Source organism: Rissa tridactyla, chromosome 1 (genome assembly GCF_028500815.1).
Source record: "Rissa tridactyla isolate bRisTri1 chromosome 1, bRisTri1.patW.cur.20221130, whole genome shotgun sequence".
Taxonomy (NCBI): Eukaryota; Metazoa; Chordata; class Aves; order Charadriiformes; family Laridae; genus Rissa; species Rissa tridactyla.
In genome coordinates, this window is record NC_071466.1 from 25,887,292 (window position 1) to 25,905,905 (window position 18,614).

The 18,614-nt window shown below is 42.5% G+C and overlaps 1 protein-coding gene across 3 annotated transcripts in view; it reads left to right on the forward strand.

Moving 5' to 3' along the window:
- The window catches only part of MTUS2 (microtubule associated scaffold protein 2), a 351,967-nt gene that overhangs the window by 91,484 nt on the left and 241,869 nt on the right, over positions 1–18,614 (forward strand). For all 3 annotated transcript variants that reach the window (XM_054220594.1, XM_054220605.1, XM_054220613.1), the window contains one exon: positions 5,443–5,503. The gene's annotated coding sequence lies outside the window, so the exon portion shown is untranslated. The remainder of the gene's footprint in view (positions 1–5,442; positions 5,504–18,614) is intronic.

Below are 18,614 nucleotides of genomic sequence, written 5' to 3' on the forward strand. Positions count from 1 at the left end.
TTTTGGGCTTTTGTACACATATTTTGGGCCCATAACTCACTGGATACTGCATTTATCTACAGCACCTGTGAAACTATGAAATTCAAACTCTTACATTGCAGAAGTTAATCTTTTTCCTTACTTTCCCTCATTATTGTTCTCAATTTTAGTAAGCGATAGAGAGGCCTTTTTAAATTTTTTTATTCCTTTGGGTTTTTTTATTATAATCCTTTGGGTTTTGAGGACATTGGTTGGGTTAATAGTTGGAGGTACATTTTAATAAAGTGTGAGTCAATGTCCCTTGGCCCCAGGAAGGGCGTCAGTATGGAGGAATAAGAGATCTCTTTCCACTGACCTCACAGTTTGATAAGGCCATTATTTATGTGAGTATGGTAGAATAAGCAAATGAATCCTATAGATTTGTTCAGTCCTCTCTTCAGTGACAACTTGAGATCTAGAAGAGGTGCCTATCACTGCCGATAAGCATAATTTGAAACCCTCAATTTCAAGAAGATTTTATGAACAATTTGTGGGTATTTTCTGATTCACAGCAAACATGAAATCGCTGTTTTAAAATTTCTGCTTTCCTAGGAGACTGTATCCAAAGAACTTTTTTTCAAGTCCTAGTGCTCCAAGCAGCAACACATAACTTGCTGAAATGAAAGAACAGCTGAAAATATATATATATGTATAGTTTCAGCTATTACAAAAGAAGTGGGTCAAAATGTGCTATTTTACCCATGAAACACAGTACTTTTTTGCCTTCGTGATTAAGATAAATCACCTTGGCTATCTGACTGTGATAACTATGTGTTAGGACTGACATTTAGGTACAAACTGGTGGGAATCCGGTCTGCTGCATACAGATGAGGAGGCCCTAACACACAGGCATGTCTTTGGCTTCTCTTCATGTGATTCTTACACCTCATGCATGAAAAAGAGAATTGTGGAAGGGTTTTTAAAGGCTGCAGTATGTTGTGGGATTTATTGCAAGGAGTAGCGAGAACTGGCAAGCCAAAGAAGTGCCCTGTCATAGTTTGTCTGATAAAGGGATTTTTATGGCCTTCTGCTGCAAAAGATAGGACAAGTGGAGTAGTGTTTCTGACTTAATGAATAGTGCATAGTAGTAAATATGAAAAAGAAGAGGCAGCAGTGTATAGTGTCTTTATTTTACACTCCCCCCCCTTTTTTCCTTTAAAATTTACATGTAGGACATCATAATCTGTAGTGCAAAATCAAACAAGAACGCTTCCGATTAAGTGGTGGAGAATGCGGGCATTAGTTTTGCTAAATATGTTTAGGAGACATTTTTCCCATTCTGTGTGCACTGTGATCCAGTGGACTGAGGAGTTAAGTTCCCCTGTTAGATGGGAAGGATGAAGCATTAGGGACGGTGAATGTATCTGGCCTAAAACTAAGGAACTACTGGGAACTGTGAGAGGAATTTCTTTGGTGATTTAATGGAAGACTAGTGACTGGCATTACCTTCCGGTGACAGGAACAGGATGGGCAACACCTAGATCAGAGCTCAAAGCGAAGAGCAGGCTGCCTTAGGGAGGCTGTCACCTAGAAAGAGAAGCTGGCCCCGAAACTGGGGGCAACTTACACTGGTAGCCATGGGTGCACATGAAAGCTTTGCTTTGGTTTTTTTCCCCAAAAAATTCTTGGGTAAATCCTTTCATTTTGAAAGGCTGTCCCGCATTGCTGCAAGGGAACATACCACTAGACGGGACCAAGTGTGTTCACAGGAAACCACACGGTAGGCAGAAGTGTTTGCAAGCATCTGCTTCTGTCTTAGAAGAGATTAGAGGCATCAACAGTGTGTGCTGGTTGAATGACTGCTACAAAGGGAACAAAGGGAAACTTATTGGGATCTGCAGGAAGACTGATAGCAGGAAACCTTGATACCTGCTAAAGACAGGGTTGTGGTCTGATCGGGAACATTTAAACTTCATAGCACGTGGCAGCTGTGTTATGGCTTAAATACTGTCCTTCTGGTCACCCAAATTAAGCACCTGAATTAGGAGTGTGTTGTTGCTTATTGTTGTTGAGGATTTACCTGATCCTCTTTCTGTTTATTTTAGTTTCTAATATCTCATATACAACACTATCTGGCAGCTCTTTCATTGCAGTTCATTGCTGTATCATTGACTCATTGTCCATGGAAAAGTGAAAGGGAGATAAATTGCAATGTCAGTTCCGTGCTTTTGATCCTGTGTGGGCTCTGAATGCTTGACATGACCATGACCTGCTTCAGACACCACTGAAATATGGACACCAAGCAAATGTGTAATGGTGCGCAGGTGCACTTGTCAGGGTTGAGACTGCAAGTGAAAAACACCTCATGAGTCTGAAATTCCAGGAAGCCTTTAGCTAAGCAGTATGTCAATAACTCTCTGTTAGCATTTGTTTATCATAGAGTCATAGAATGGTTAGAGTTGGAAGGGACCTTAAAGATCATCTAGTTCCAACCCCCTGCCATGGGCAGGGACACCTCCCACTAGACCAGGCTGCTCAAAGCCTCATCCAGCCTGGCCTTGAACACTTCCAGGGATGGGGCATCCACAGCTTCCCTGGGCAACCTGTTCCAGTGCCTCAGCACCCTCACAGGAAAGAATTTCTTCCTAATATCTTTTCTAAATTTCCCCTCTTTCAGTTTAAAACTGTTACCCCTTTTCCTATGGCTACCCTCCCTGATAAACAGTCCCTCCCCATCTTTCCTGTAGGCCCCCTTTAGGTACTGAAAGGCTGCTATAAGGTCTCCCTGGAGCCTTCTCTTCTCCAGGCTGAACAACCCTTTATGGAAGGAGATCATCTCCCAACACTTCTAAAAAGCTAAGGAAAGAATTTTCAGACCAAAAAAATACTCACTTGTGGTCATTTAAATGACCACACAAGATGGCTGTTCAGATAACAGCTTGGCTTGTTTAGTTTTAGAAGTATTACACAACAAAATAGTTGGACTAACCTGGGAAGGGTAGGCTAGAGGACAAGGAGGTTTGTCTCCAGTTTATTAGAAAATTGTGTGTTCAGTAGTGGAAACAAATATTACAGATAAAACTCTGGTCATTGCTATGGTTATTACTTCACAGCAATTACACTGATATTTATAAAATCAGTAATGGAGATGGAAAGGAACATCTACTGCCCAGATATACTCAAATAAGATCTAAATTGCTGTGAAATAGTTTTTTAATGCTTTTCTAAAAAGCAGTAGTGCTTAGTAAAATCAGTCAAATCCTTTAGAGGAATTAAAGTGCTGACAGGCTAATACTGATCCTTCTAATTATTGAATAAATTAGCATAAAGGAAATAAATGATTCATTCCTGGATTTACAACCAAAGGTTATTTTATCAGAATGATAATTTCTTGAATTGGCTTTTTTCTGAATATTGAGATGTGATTTTTTTTCAGCTGGCAGTAAAAAAGATCCATAGAAATGAAAACACATATTTTAAAAAGTATACTATATAGAAGTAATTTTCTTCTATTTTACCAATCATACGGAGTTGGTCACGGGCTTTGTAGGTTGCCTTTTCTCTCTGCTTGCATTAATTGTACAGCTGGAACTTAGCCCTCTTGATAGAAGCTTGCTCTTTGATTCAATAAATATATTTACTTTCAAGTAATTTATGAAGACAAGTGCGTTTACCAAAGTTTTAAAAAGTTTGCCTTTTCAGACTCACATCACGATATCGTTTGGATTAATAGTGTACCCGCATTCCAGAATTCACATCTTTTCCAATAAAAATGTATGAAGTCATGTTGACAATACTGGGTGCAAGAGTATTCTGTGAAACTATTTCAGAGAAGAAATTATAAATTAGATGTGATAATTTATTTTTTTTTCCAGTTTGCTATTTTGTCTACTGCCTTGCTTGCTGTTTTGTTAGATAGGTGGGTTTTGTAGGGGCTGACCCCGGTATGAGAAGGGATGTGCACAGAGAGCCAGAACGACAAGTTGGCTTTGGTAGTCAGACCATAAAAGTCTCATGAATTTCAGATGTTTTTAGACTTCAACCATGTGCTGAAAGAGGGAGGGGAGATGAAAATAGATGAATGTTATCGGACTTGCCATTAGGTTCAGAGGACTCATATTGAATTAATTTGAAGTCCGCGCACCGATCAGTCCTCGGTTTGGATGACTGGCACTGTGTTGTAAATAGCAGGAAAAACTGCTGAGCATATTGTCTAACCTTTCCTTGTAACGGCAGCATCAATCACTCTGTGATTAACATGCTCACAGCCTCTTTTTTCATCTTCTGCCATAGTATCTCTTCCAGTAAAAGAATGGATTAACAGCTGAGCACTTGAGGAAAAGAAAGGAGTCTTCTCTGAAGGAAACTATATGAAAGTCCGTAGAAAAGCATAATTTATCATGTGTCACTTGGAATAATGAAGCACAGAGAGATACCCTCCTCATCCTGCAGAATCAATAGTTTTTTAAATATAAATGGAAATATATAACTGAGAAAGAGGATCATTTGTCCATTGAATACCTGTAACCAAATTATATAGTAACTTTGATTTATAAATGCATTTTTTTCTGGATGGGGAGAGATCAGTCTAATCACATTAGACATTTCTCATTTTCACAGCCAAAATCTCATTCTTCCAGGATATCAGTCAGACACTTGCCTCCTCTCACCCATGTCTTGAGTATGAATAGTTATCTAGGAAGGTTCAGGAACAGTATGTAGCAAAGGAATTCAACTGCAAATAAGATAAAGCAAAGAGAGGAAAAACTTTGCCTGCATACTAAAATGTAACTTTCTGTATGTTAAGTTTGCAGAACACCCTCTTGAAGAAGCAGTCAATTTACATTACTGCTTATACTCTAAAAAGTAAAGAATAGTGTACATAATACGTAGCAGTGTAAGGAGTGTTTTTTTCCTGTACTGTCAGAATACTTTATTAGTAATTAATATGTTTTATCTCAGTACTGTCCTAGGAGAGGTTATACAATAATTTCCATTTCTAAAGTATGTGTAAATTTCTCATCAAAGCACTTCAGAGAAATAGGAAAGTGTCATTAACTTACGCCCTCTCCAGCACACAGCACTTCAGCTGGCAAGAGGTCACTATCCCAAAGATTGCATCCTTTAGGGTTTTGGAGTCACTAACCCTCTGAGCTGAAAACTTCATTTTCTTTGACTTCTAAGACCCAGGAGTTCATCCTGCCATAAGAAGTGCTGCATCCACGTTTGAAAGTTGCTCACAGTGTTTTGGTTCTCATAGCACTGTACTGCACAGGCCCAAAGCTTGTGCTGAATTGCAAGCAGCAACTCAGGCAATAAAATGAATAGAAAATCTTTGGTAAGTTAGTTCAAATGTAATCTAGACTGGTGCTTGTGTGAAAATAATGAACTGGCATTTTTATAAATATTCTGTAATTTGAAAGACTTCCCTATTAACCTAGAGTGAAATGTTATTTTTTTTTTCCATTTTGATATCTTTTCAAGGCTTCTGATGAACTGAGAGAAAGAGCCTTCCCCAAGGAGCATCTTCAGCAGAAACCAAATAGTAAGTAATACAGTAGGTGTGAAAGGTACACTTTGCAGACAGCTACTCGATTCAATGCCCTTAATAACCTGCTCTAACTTGGTCAGCCCTGAATTGGTCAGGCAGTTGGACTGGATGATTGTTGTAGGTACTGTCCAACAAAAATAGTTATTCCATTCTATTCTATTCTATTCTGTTCTATTCTATTCTATTCTATTCTATTCTGATAGATGCCTCCAGAAATTACACTCACTTGTAACTGGGAAGTAGCACGTGATACCCAGTTTATGTACAGCTCCCTGCTCTGTGCTTGGATTTGCACTGGTGGCCCAGTAATTCGTATTTCACAGCTAGCTTTTTGTCTCCTTTACTCTTTGTCAGATGTATAAACTTAAAAGAAGATCGCAAAATGAAAACATTTTCTAAACAGCTGATCTAAGTGTTCTTTATACCCGTTCAGTTGGCCTAGTTTTAGGTGCTTCATATTAGTCATTTCATAAGAAACAAGCAGCCATATTAAAAATGAAACTAGGTGCTTGTTATAAACTGATTTCTAATCCCATCCCTAATTTCCCACCAGGGAAGCCTAATCTTTCTGGAAGTCCACATGCTGAATCTTAGTGCTGGATGAGGGATTCCTGTGAATGTTAATTCTAACTTCATAATCAGAAAGTCTCTGTTCAGGGTCTTTGTTCTACTTCTGAAAGAGCTGGACTAGACATTCCACATGAGTTTTACCTCCCCTGTCTTCGGGGACTTCCTTTGGGCTGTGAATGTTTTGTGGGAAATAACTGGTCAATAGACTTGTACAATAGACTTATCACCTAAAATGCAGAAGAGAAGTCATTAATTAGATTTTTTTGAAACTTGACTGTGAAAGTTTGTCCTACTTTGTGACTGACATTTTATGCAAATTATTTAAAATACTTGTGTATTAATTAGAAGATGTATATATTATCATATTTGTTATGTTCTTTGGCAATACATGTTCTGAGCAATACAAAAAGGGTCGTAACTTGGCAAATTGTCTGTATACTCAAAGTTGGCAAGGTCACTGGGGAATTTCAGAATTTCAGAGTAGGTGTTGGGATTGTTCACTTTCTAATGGGAAAGGGGTGTACTCGTTGATAAAATATGCCCAAACTCCTGGTACAGGTGAGAAGGATATGGTAGGCCTGAAGCCTATTTCCTGATAAGAATAAGGGTTGTAGTTTATGGGGTGCATCTTGTCTTCTCACTTTCCCTGTCTGGCTGTTTCCATGATCTGACATGGAGACAGGTAAAGAGATGATGCCTGGCTCATCAGCAACCACAGCAAGTGTCTGTCATCTTCCATAGCTCAGCTGCATGTACAGAAGTTCAGTTTGAGAGTGGGTGTAATACAGCAGAGCTGTTTAGTATAGTTTGATGCAGCATAATCCTTGTATCCCGCTTGGGATACACTCTTGATGCGTGGACAACTACAAGGGTGAAAAACTGGCTGGTTTGTTGGGCCCACAGACTGGTAATTAATGGATCGCGCTCTACCTGCAAGCCAGTTACGAGCTGAATTCCCCAGACGTCTGGGTGGGGACATATCCTGTTTAATACTTTTATCAGTGACATGGAGAAGGAGACGTGATGTCTCCCCATCAAATCAGTGGATGACACAAAACTGGGGGGAAGCAGGGGATTTGCTGGAGGGCAGGGCTGTCATCCAGAAGGACCTGGACAGGCTTGGAGGAATGGGTCAACAGAAACCTCATGAAACTAAATGAGGACAAATGCGAAGCCCAGTGCTGGTGATGGAGTAATCCTCTGCATCAGTACAGGCTGGTGAGCACCTATGCAGAAAATGTCCTGGGAGTTTGGTGAGCAGTGAGTTGGGCATGAGCCAGCAGTGTGCAAAGCCAGCAGTTGCCAAAGATGGGCAACAGCATTCTGGGCTCTATTATGAGGAGAAAAGCCAGTAGAGAGAGGGAAGTGATTATCCCCTCTACTCAGCACTTGTCAGACTGCATCTAGTTATACTGCGTCCAGTTTTGGACCTCCCAGTACAGCACAAATTTTTGATGTTTGAAGGAGTTATCAAAGGCCTCTGAGATGGTGAGGGCTAGAGCGTTTCTTATGTGGGGAGGAGCTGATGGAACTGAGTTTGTTGAGCTTTAAGCACAAATGGCTTTGAGGGGGACCTGACAGCAGCCCCCAGTGCCTACAGGGTCATTGAGGAGACACAGCTGGGCTCTTCACAGTGGTCCATGGCAGGTGGACAAGAGACGATGTGCATGACATGAAACAAGAGAGGTTCAGACTGGATATAAGCAGAACGGGAAATCGTCCCACAAGGACAGTGAAAACTGTTCAGTCTCTCTGTCCTTGGAGGTTTTCGGGACAAAGCCCTGAGCAACCTGGTCCTGAATTCAGTGTTGACTCTGGACTAAAGACTTCCTGAGGTCCCCTCCAGCCTGAAAGGGTCAATAATTCTATGACAATGGGCCTCTAAATGAACCAAAAAGATGCTGAAGGTGGAGTCCTTAAAGAAAAGGGAAGGAGGAAGTGCTAGCTTATATCTGCAAGGAAGATGTTTTTTATCCCTGCAGTCATCATGTTGTCTTTTTTTTTTTTTGAAAATTCAAATTATAGATGAGGTTTTGCACGTTTAGGAGATGATTGCTTTCCAGTTTTGATAATTATTTTATATACTAATTCTTCCAGTCATTAGACATAATTTGCAGTACTTTGCAAACAGAAGATCTGATTTATTGTCTGACCTGACTAGTAATGAAGCGTTTTGACAGTATCTGGGCTAATTCCCTGCTGTGTAAGCATATGTAGCTTCTTTGAAGTGAACGGCACTACATGCAATTGTACTAGTGGCAAGTTTGGCCCATTTTTATTAAAATACAACAAATAGGTTTTGTGATCGTTAATTATTTAAATGTTCAGACAAGGACTTGCTGATGAGCAATTATAAGAAGATCTTTCCTCTGACACAAGAAATGTCAGATATTGCTAAGAAAACCAAATGAATGTGATCTTCAAAGCTAAACATGTTGAACACAAAGGGCGTCTATTCAATAGGTACAACACGCAGATGAACACACAATCCTACATCAACTCCAGTGCTGTTAAATCACAAAAGCTTTAAGAGGCCTTTTCCCATCTGTGTTCCAAAAACTATAAACAACAAGATCATAATTCGATTTTTGAGTGACATCATAGAGCAGGATAGAAATATTTTACATGTTATTGTCTTTAGGACCTTCTCTGTTCTGACATTTTCTTTGGATATTCTTTCCCACTTTAATTACACAAGTGAAAATCCTTTCAGGATAGATTCAGTTTATAAAACCAAAAGCTGTGTATGAGGAGAAGGCAGTGCAGCCTAAAAGGCTGTGGTAGTGTTTTCCTTCTCTTGGGAAGTGCCTCAATGAAAAGCTCATCTTTAGGGTCAGATTTTAACTTCTTTGGCAAGTCGATTGCTCTGTGGGTTGAGAAACTTGTTGAACGGTACTTAATGCACAAAAATAGCAGGTTGGTTCTGATTTTTGAGTTTTACGTGACATTCTGGAGGTTGCAATCTGACTTTCATATTGCTAATGATCCTGCTTTAAAATCAGTCAATTTTGTATATGTCATTTGTATCCTCACATCTGCAAAAGCCACTGTCTTTAGCTAATCCTGTCCAAATCACATCTCCATGAGTGCACAGGAGAGGAATATCTATCTGAATTACTGCCGAACTCTGTTTCCAGTTACAGCAGCGAAACTAATTGTTGAAATGTGCGGAATGCAAAGATTACACTAGTAAATTGAACAATATCAATGAAAATTTCCAGGCACTGGAACTCAGTCACCTGTGGTGACACACTACTGGGACAGTCCTTACGCAGTTTTGCCAGAGGCCAGCCATTTTAGGGCATAGTTTAGGAACTAATCTGGAGCAGGGATACCCTCTTTCAGAAGTTCTCAGTGTATAAGTATGGCTGAGGACTGGTACCATGCCAGTTGTCCTCCTTGTTAGAGTGGTCGTGGACATAATGACAGTAATGTGTATTTGAGTTAGGAGTAGCACACTGAAAATGGGCTTTTATTGTCCATAACATTCTTAATATTGCTCCACCAGTGACCCTCTGTTTAGCTATGTCAGGAAGTTATGATATGACCAGAGCACAAAACCTTTGAAAATGTAGTTTGAAGAGGCTGTAGGTCCAGAGTGCTGCCTAACTCAATGCACTAATAGTCATTTTCTGATTGTTAGCTGGGCATATAGGTTGCCGTAATAACTTGTATATATCAGATTTTCCAGAATAAACCTCTGAAAGATATCCAGCCAACAATTTATGATCATAGAATAAGTTAAAAATCTATAGGAGGTCTATTACACATGCTGCTGTTTGTCTGCGTGCGGCTAGAGGTACCAGGACTATCCATGACTCTACTAACAAATGGCACAGATAAACTGATGTCCTCTTGAACGCATGTTTGTCTCGGATGGAGCTAGTTGTAGCAGTGCGATCATTGCCAGGGAGTGAACTAATAATTGTGCAGCGTGGGCAGTTGGTCTGGGTGCTTGTGCTCAAGCCTTGGTCTGCTCCTATTTAGCAGATTGAGGCAGCTGTTATCCCTGACAGCTGTGCTGTTGTGCCTCGTTGCATTTCATAGCCAAGCGATTGAGCGTCAGTCCCTGAAGTGTTTCCACTTCACTTTTTAAGTTTGTGTTTTGGTTTTCTTCAACAGAAATTAAAGCACTTTTTTACTTTTACAGATACGTACTCATCTCACTTAACTTTAAACCATCCAAAAGTTATGCATCTCCCCCGACCCCATCACCTAGACTTCGGGATAGTTGAGGTAAAGCATGATGCATTGCTCTGTCTTAGAGACCTATCTTAGGGCTGATTGAATCTCGTGTGGAGGTGTCTCCTGCTCTCTATTCACTATAGGGAGGGAGCTAAGGTGATTAGCTCGGACTAGACACCTAAGTTTTAGATTGCTAAAATTAGCTAAGTCCTACCCACAGCTACTACATTTATCTTCAGCTTCTCTTTTTCTATTTTGTTTTTAATTTCATGCCTCTCTACTCACCCATTTTCTATGTCTTCTGCAGTTTGTCTCTATATTCATCGTCCCACATGTACATGTAATTTCCTTTAACTTAACCATGATCTCCAATGCTGGAATGGGAAATAGGATTCTACAATACTTGTGCTCCACTCTATTTACTGAAACATTGATTTTGTTAAAGCATTTCTGTACTGAAAAAATCAATAAGGCTATATAGAAGGCAGAAGCAGTAATGTAGAGGCATCTTGCTAACTTATAACGAAAGAGCTGATAGCCAGAGTTGAACATCATCCAGTGAAAGGGAAACCTCTTGTTTCTAGTTGAGGGCAAATGATAGTGTGATACTCTGGCACCCTGTGTTACGCACCTGCCTATCAAGGGTAGCCACAGCCCAACAAGCTGCAAGAAGAAAGAGCAAGCTCTGGAGAAAATAAGGGACTGTCACCTATAAGTTGTTGGCCATAATATTTTTTGGGCCATAGTGAGTATGCAGGATCAGTCTTTTTATATGAATGTAAGTGTGAACTTCTGTTGAAATAAGTAGAAATTTGCAGACTTTTTCAGTAGAAACTGATTTTTGTGTAAGGTCCCTCTCTCCCTGCAGGAGGGAAGGACATGCTAATAATTTCATTTGATTTGTGTAACAGCCACTGATATTCAAGTGTTTCACCTGGAAAACTTGTATTGACAGAATGTGTCACTTTTCCAGATGAAACTTTATCAATTCAGGGATGAATTTCAGGTACACCTTTCTGTGATGGATAAGCAGCAAAAGAAGTTTGTTTTAGATAAAGTTTATTTAATGCTCATTTCAGACCTCATCCACTAAAGCTGCTTAACAGGAAATATCTGTTTAACTGTATGCAGGTTGTTGAGGAAGAGAAAGACGATTCTTTGAGACTGAAGTTGCAGGTTTTCTTACTTCTTGACTATTTTCCAAATGTTATCAGCCAAAGGCAGTGCAGAAGTGCAACCACGTTTTTGTATGTTGTTTCTTACCAATGTCTTGTGTGCTTGTTGTTACAGCTTTTAAAGTGGTCCTTAAGTCATCTCACAGTGAAATGAGTCACATCATCTTTCATTCCCGTGTGGTTGGAGATTGTTAGCAGGAGTAGGAGGGAACCCCATGGAGAGATTGCGGAGAGATTGTATTATGGATGCATATATATAGGCATTATAGACAGTGCATTAGAATGGCAGATACCCAGAGAAAGGCTTTATGCATTGCGAGGGTTGTGTGTTGGCGGTTGCAAATGCTGTGATAATGAGCGATCGCAGCTGTGGTGGGTTTCCAAGCAGACTCCTGGCAGTGAGTGGGTGAGTCCCCACGTGAGGCAGTGGGAGGACATGCTGATGGGAGCAGCACTGCCTGGTGCAGGGAGCGGGGACTGGGTCCCCTCGGCTGCGGTGGTTCTGCATGTGCACACTGGCAAGGCTGGCAGCTAAGCCAGGGCCTGTGATGGGGTTTTCTTCCCAAAATGGGGTCTGTAGTGCCTGTGATGTCCTGTCCTCCTGCAAATGGCTGAGCTCAACAAACTTCAGCAAACCTGGCAGAAAACCAGGAGCCTCGTGGACTTTATTTTGTACAAAACTTTCAGGAATAGGCAGCAGGATGGAGGGAGGAGACACCATTTGTGCTCCCTGAGGCCTGAGGAGGGGGTCATCATCAGCAGGGTTATAACCAGCGTCCAGAGCAGAGGGCACAAGGAATGCCCCGTCTCAAGAAAAAAAAGCAGTTGAGGTTCACCCCTTTTTAGTATACCTTCAAAACCCCGGGAGAGAAGCCTGACGGGGATGGCAGCACAAGCCCCTTTGCTTGCCGGGGCATTGGTTGGTGTCTGTGGAAGACCCATTCAGTTTGTGAGCTCAGACTATGAAATAAGTGTGCCTGGGGCCCCCAGGCCAGCTTGTGTGGAGCTTCCCTGTTCCACAAAGCTCCATGTCCTCCCCTTGTCCCCAGCTGCCGTCAGAGGGATGTGGCAGGGCAGGGGGACAGCCCGGCCTCCCGACTGTGAGGCTGGGTGGCCATGGCCTGGTGGTCCATCTCCTCCTGTGGGCCATACTTGGCCATGGCCGTGGTGTCCTGCATCCTGCCACAGCACATTTGCATGTCCCAGGAATGGCAGAGGACCGGCTCAGGTGACAGGAGCAGGTCCCTCCCTGTCTTGTGCGTCTTTGTCTCCTCTCCTGCCTGGTGTCCCACTGGGCAGCCACTCCATGGAGTGGCAGGGCCTCTGCCCCATCTCAGGTGTTGGAGGGGATTTTGGTATCATATATGGCCTCCCACCCGGCTCTGGCTCACGCCAGGCATGCTTCCCCACCGTGGCCTTCAACAGGGACTGCTCAGCTCCTCATGGAGGAGCTTTTGAACCCTCACAAATGACACATCGGGGCTGAGGTAAAATGGATACCAGGGCTGCCGCTGCCGTAGCCTGGGAGATGTCCGTGAGATGTCCCCGCGGCAGAGACTGGGTCCTGCGGCGAAACCCCTGGTCGATGCCTGGGACGTGCCTCTTCTGCTGGGCCCCTAATGCACCCTCTGGAATAACTCAATAAATTTAACTTTATTGAAGTGAAAATAAAATCTTTGCCTCTCTGAATGTATGAGTTTTTTCGGTAACATTGGAGGCCTAGTATTTGAAATTTGTCTTTAGTGACAGTACCTTCAGAAGCTGAAAAATAATCTGGCATCTTCTAATTGTCTTCATCTTGTTTGCTGCCCGCAGTCTGAGACAAACTCGCAAACCCAGCAATATTTTTGATCAGTGGGTCCACTGCCAATGTCAAAGTACGTTATGAACCAACAGACAAACATTTCACAGATGTAATGTGATACGACTCAAGCTTCAAGGCCAGAAATATTTAAGTGCAAAGAAAACTGATGCTTGCAGAGATACCTTAAAAATTTATCTCCTGGTACATGTAATGTAATTTTTCCATCTGTTTGCTGCATAGCTAAGGAATGCAAAAGCTAGAGTATGGTAAGATTATAATCAGATTCATTTGTTTTTCAGTTACTGCTGGGTATATTTTATTTCTGAGGTTGGGACAAGATCCAGCATTTTTAGCCTGAATGTGGATAACACGGGTTACAGTTTATTCCTGAAAATGTGGGGCTGCTTATTTTTCGTATGTTTGACATTATATAATCACAGATATTATAATTATAGGTATTCGTTCTTAGTGGTGAAATGTGGCTAGTGTAACAACATTCTTTAAATGTCTGTCTCCGTTTCAGTGAGAAATAAACACTTGGCAATATCCCCTTCTGCCATTTAATTAACTTGAATCATGTCAAATATGTGAGCTGGGAGAAGAATAGAAATTCTTAAACCCCAGAACACTTAAATAGGGCATGTGTCTGTCATGGCCCAATCCTGATATTAGTATCAGTGTTTTTGATGCTGTATCATAGGAGCTGTAGTAAAATAGGAGGAAATCCAGGAAGGAATAAGTTGGCACAGTGAGGGAGGTGTTATAATGCTGGCAAGCACATCAGCTACTCACCAGTCATTTCAGTGAGCATGACCGAACCCTGGTCGTGGCGGACCAGTGGTAGCAGCTAGAAGATATATTTGCTGCTGGATTTCTCTTCCCAACAAGGTGCATCAACAGGGATCTCTGGAACTGAAAAAAACACCTTTCCTATTCTCCAAAGTGTCTCTCAAAGTGGGGATAGAGAAGAGAGCCACAATTGCTGGTTTTCAATTTCTTTGCTGGAAAGAGTTCTTTCATTAACTTCTGAGCCAGAATTGCTTTATTATTTAAACAAAAGTGTGGAAGTACCTTATGGGTATGAACCTCATAATGTAAACAAGTTGTGAGATTGCACCGTATTTAACACCTGCAGTTCACTGTATTAATGCTCCTTATTGCTTTAGACCTTGAGCACCTGAGAAGGAGCACCTGAGCACAAGTCATAGAGGCTTGCCTTCTTGTCACATGTGTTCTGTTTGTCAGTCTGGAATCTGTTTTTTCTCCTATATCTAAATGCAGAAGCTGGGAATGGGAAGGCTAGAGAGCAGCGTTACATTAAGCAGTGAAGCTTCTTAAGAGAGTCTAGGTGAGCTTTGTGTCAGGTATGCTCTTCTGTGTGCTTCTGTCAAGGATGATGATGCTTTGCTCCAGAAAACATTAAATTATTCACCTCACTGATGCAATTTCCTGCGATATACTGTAGGATACACAGTTTGACATTTAGACAGATAATCCAAGCAATATTGTGTGGAAGATTGTCTGTAAATAGTGTAAGAAGGGTCAAGCAAAGGATATCCTCTTTAGCAAATGTGGTATGAAATGTCTAGAATAAACCGGTAGGGGGGAGCCTGGGTGTGGGTACTTTGATAGCATAGGATGTTGCTTCTGCTAAGTGTTTTCTCCATAGGCTTCATAAATTGATACCATGAAGTACTTTGTGATCTTCTCCATCCACATATGCTTACTACATGTAGTTTTCATCTTACCCTGGGGTAGGGCCTCAAGCCGGTGCTGGAGGGAGAAGCTTTCCCTAAAGGCTGAGTAACTCAAGGCTTAGGCAGATACATCACTATTGTAATAAGCCAGGCAGAAGCAAGAAGGGGTGGTTGGTCTGAGGAGATGTTTTTGGACCTCCTGGTGGTGTCCCAGGAAGCAACCAGTGATGTTCTCTAGAGCCTGGCTCAGCCAAGGAAACAGTGGCATTTCTGGGAACAAGGAGCCCCTGCTATTGTTGGGATATTCCCAACTATTCCCCACTATATCCCCAACTATTCCCCACTATATCCCCATCACCTCCGTGCCTGGTTGAGCACCTCTGTCAGTATTCCACAGCCAGAGCAGCCATCCTGCCCTTTGCTTTCTCTCTTCTTGCAAAGCCTAGTAGCCAGTTCATCCCCTTAGGAGGTCTCACCACTGGCCGCTGCATTGCTTCTCTAACATTGAGTGGTTGTCTTAGCAACGGCAAGAAGTTTAGGGCAGGGGTGAGATGTGACCTCCGTTCCGTACAGCGCAGTGCAGAATTCACATAGCTATACAAACGTTTTATGATAATCATTTCCCTTCCCTTGACGTATTAGCCTGCTTTTCTTTCACCAGCTGAACCTCATTTTGTTATTTGTTGCCCGTTAGGACTGCTTCTAGGAAGGACTGACAAAACCGTTACTGAAATTGTTCACTTAAAGTTATAGATGGTGTTCAAAGCACCTGCTGTTTTGTTGAAATGTGCAGTTCAGTAGTTTTCCTAGCCTTACAGTGATTGTGGGATGCTATGCTAGCGACAGCAGCATGCAGCAACATAAGCACCACTGCTTGTACAAAATGTAATCATCAGTGTGGCATCAGAAATGAAAACCAACTGAGAAAATGTTATCTAGTGGTAGGAAAGTGCTCTGCTAATAATGAATCGCAAGTACAGGCAGAGAGCAGGGCATTATTCCCGAGAGAACTGGCAGAACAGAGACATAAGCTGCCTCTTTTGAAGAGAGAAATCTCTATGAGAAATAGGCCACACGTGCTTGTTTAGTGGAGAGAAAGAAATGAAGATAAGACCTAGTATAAGAACACAGATGGAAGAATTATTTTAAAGCAGTTTCTGACTTTTTCATAGCAAGTTTAACTCGCAGTGTCCCACACCTGCCCTTGCAACTCCTAACTCATTGCCTCCACTTGCCCTTGTCCTGCCCCTCTGGCCTGAGGGCTGGGCTGCCCCTTCGTGTCCCTGCCATTAGTAGCTTTTCTCTTGGCCTTGCCAGCATGGAGATTGCTTGCTCGGTGTCATAGCATATGTTGGAAATTTGGCTGGGGTGGCTCACTCAGTCCAGGATCACCTAAGCGTCTGTGCTCCCTGCTTCCCGGCTCTGCCAGCTCTCAGAGCCTGGTACACAGCCGGACAGATACGATAAAAGAAGTTAAAAGGGCTGCTACTGCATCTCGCTAGCAAGAGGTAATTAGCCAGTTGGGAGCCATGTGTCTGGAGAAAAATTCTGTCTGTTGTTCCAGGAGAAGCAATATTTCTTCCTGAGGGGTTTTATTCTTCTGTTATTCTCCGAAGATGGTGCCTCTGATGTCTAATCATCAGCGGGAGTTGTGGAGGGACAGAGCATGGCCAGAGAAGATTAAATCTTCACGGTTTCCAGCTGCCATAATCGCTTTTTTTAGCTGCTAATATCTTGACTGAACTGTGATTTTTTTAATTTTTTTTTTAAAAAGACGCTCATAATTGGCTGTGTTTTGACCCTAGAAGGAGAAAAAATGCATGCAAGAGACAAGACACCGTCTGCAAATCCGTAAGCTGCAGAGGACAAGGGCACTAAGACTTGTAATGCATAGTGTCACACAGGTGTCTCAGCATGCATTTTTCTCTAGGCTGATGCCTAGAAATGCTTACCCTGTTTCGGTTAGTATCTCCTGGAGGGTTTCTGCCTGAAGGAGGCGCTTTGCAGAGAAACTCAGCCTTAGCAGTCAAAGGGGCTAAGCACAAACTCAGGGCAGGACTAAATCGTGTAATGGGTTGTGCAGCCTGTTGTGCTCGCCCAGTGTTTGGGGAGGGGGTCCAGCCTGCCAGCCCCCCTGCTTCCGAGGGCGGCCCTGGGACTTTCTGCAGCTGAGCCCTTGGATGCTGCTGGCTTTAAGCTACCTGGCACAGCAGAGATGTTTCTCACAGGGCTTCCCATTGCAAGAACTGAATCATTTTCAATTTGCTGTTCAGGTGGTTTTCCTTTTGGGGCTCAGACAGCACGGAGAAGGAAAATTGGCTAATCATTTTTGCTTTTGTTTACAGTCAGTTACTCCCTCTCAAGTGGTATCAGACATCCACATTGAGGGACCATGTTTATTTCTGCAGAGAAAGCCCTGACTCAAATATAATTAAAATCATATAAACATTTGTGTTGCTCTTATGGAGTGTAAATTTGGACAAAATTTTCCATGAGAGGGTGTCTTCTAACCAAAGCATCTGTCAGTGTATGAAGTTATGTTCATATAGGTAGGTAAATATGTGTCATCTACTTTCATGTATGATACTCAGTAGATGATGAAAATAAACTAGGGTAAAAAGAAAAAAAAAGATAGAAGATGGAGAAGGTAAACTGGCAGGTATATTACTGGTGAGCAGAGAAAATTGGAAGACAGGCTGACAAGTGAGGACATGCTGCTTGCTTTTTTCTGGGCAATCATTTCTGCAGGGAGCATCTGCGCTGCGAGCATCCTTTGCAGCAGCTTCCCGGGAAAGGTGCATAACCCCAGATTGCCTCATCTTCAATGCATATTATACCTCATCCACACTTCAATTGATTCTGGTTCCTTCTGTTTTCAAATGTAAATACAATTCTGGGGCAATGATTGAAGTCCCTTCTCTGTGGATAGGAGGTGCCGTGGAGCCAATGGGATGCTCGTGCCTGAAGTGGCCAGAACATGCGAATCTGCTTGATGCACCCTGGGCCCCAGGTAGGGTGTTCAGTGTGTCCCTTGCCAAGTTCAGCTCCAGCTGCGCCTTGGCCTTCTTGACCCCATCCTGACCCCATCCTACACAACCGAGCAGTGTCCCTATACACTTTCCAGGATACCTGTCCCTGCTTCTACTGCCTGTGCATTTCTTTCTTGCCCTTTAGTTTGACCAGCAGGTCTTGACTCAGCCATGCCAGTCTCTGGCTTTCCTTTCCTGATTTCTTACACCTGGGGATCAAGAGCTCTTGCACTCTATGGAAAGAGTCCTTAAATATCTGCCAGCTCTGTTCTGCTCCCTTGTCCCTGAGGGCAGTTTCCCAGGGGGTCCTACTGACTAACTCCTTGAAGTGCTGGAAGTTTGCTTTCCTAAAATACAAAGTCCTAACTCTACTCTTTGCCTGACCCGTATTCCTCAGGACTGCAAACTCCACCAGTGCATGATCGCTGCAGCCCAGGCTGCCTTCAGTCTTGACTTCACTGATCAGCTCACTTCCATGCACGTTTAATTTACTCTTATGTAAATACTGATGTGATTTTACCACTGTGTAGATGTAGCCTCGGTGGGTTACTTGTAGGACTGCATAAAAGAGCACCAGGGGCTATTTCCTTGGACCAAAGCCTCAGGAGCTGATGGTCCCTCATCCATAGCAAGCAGCACTAGTGC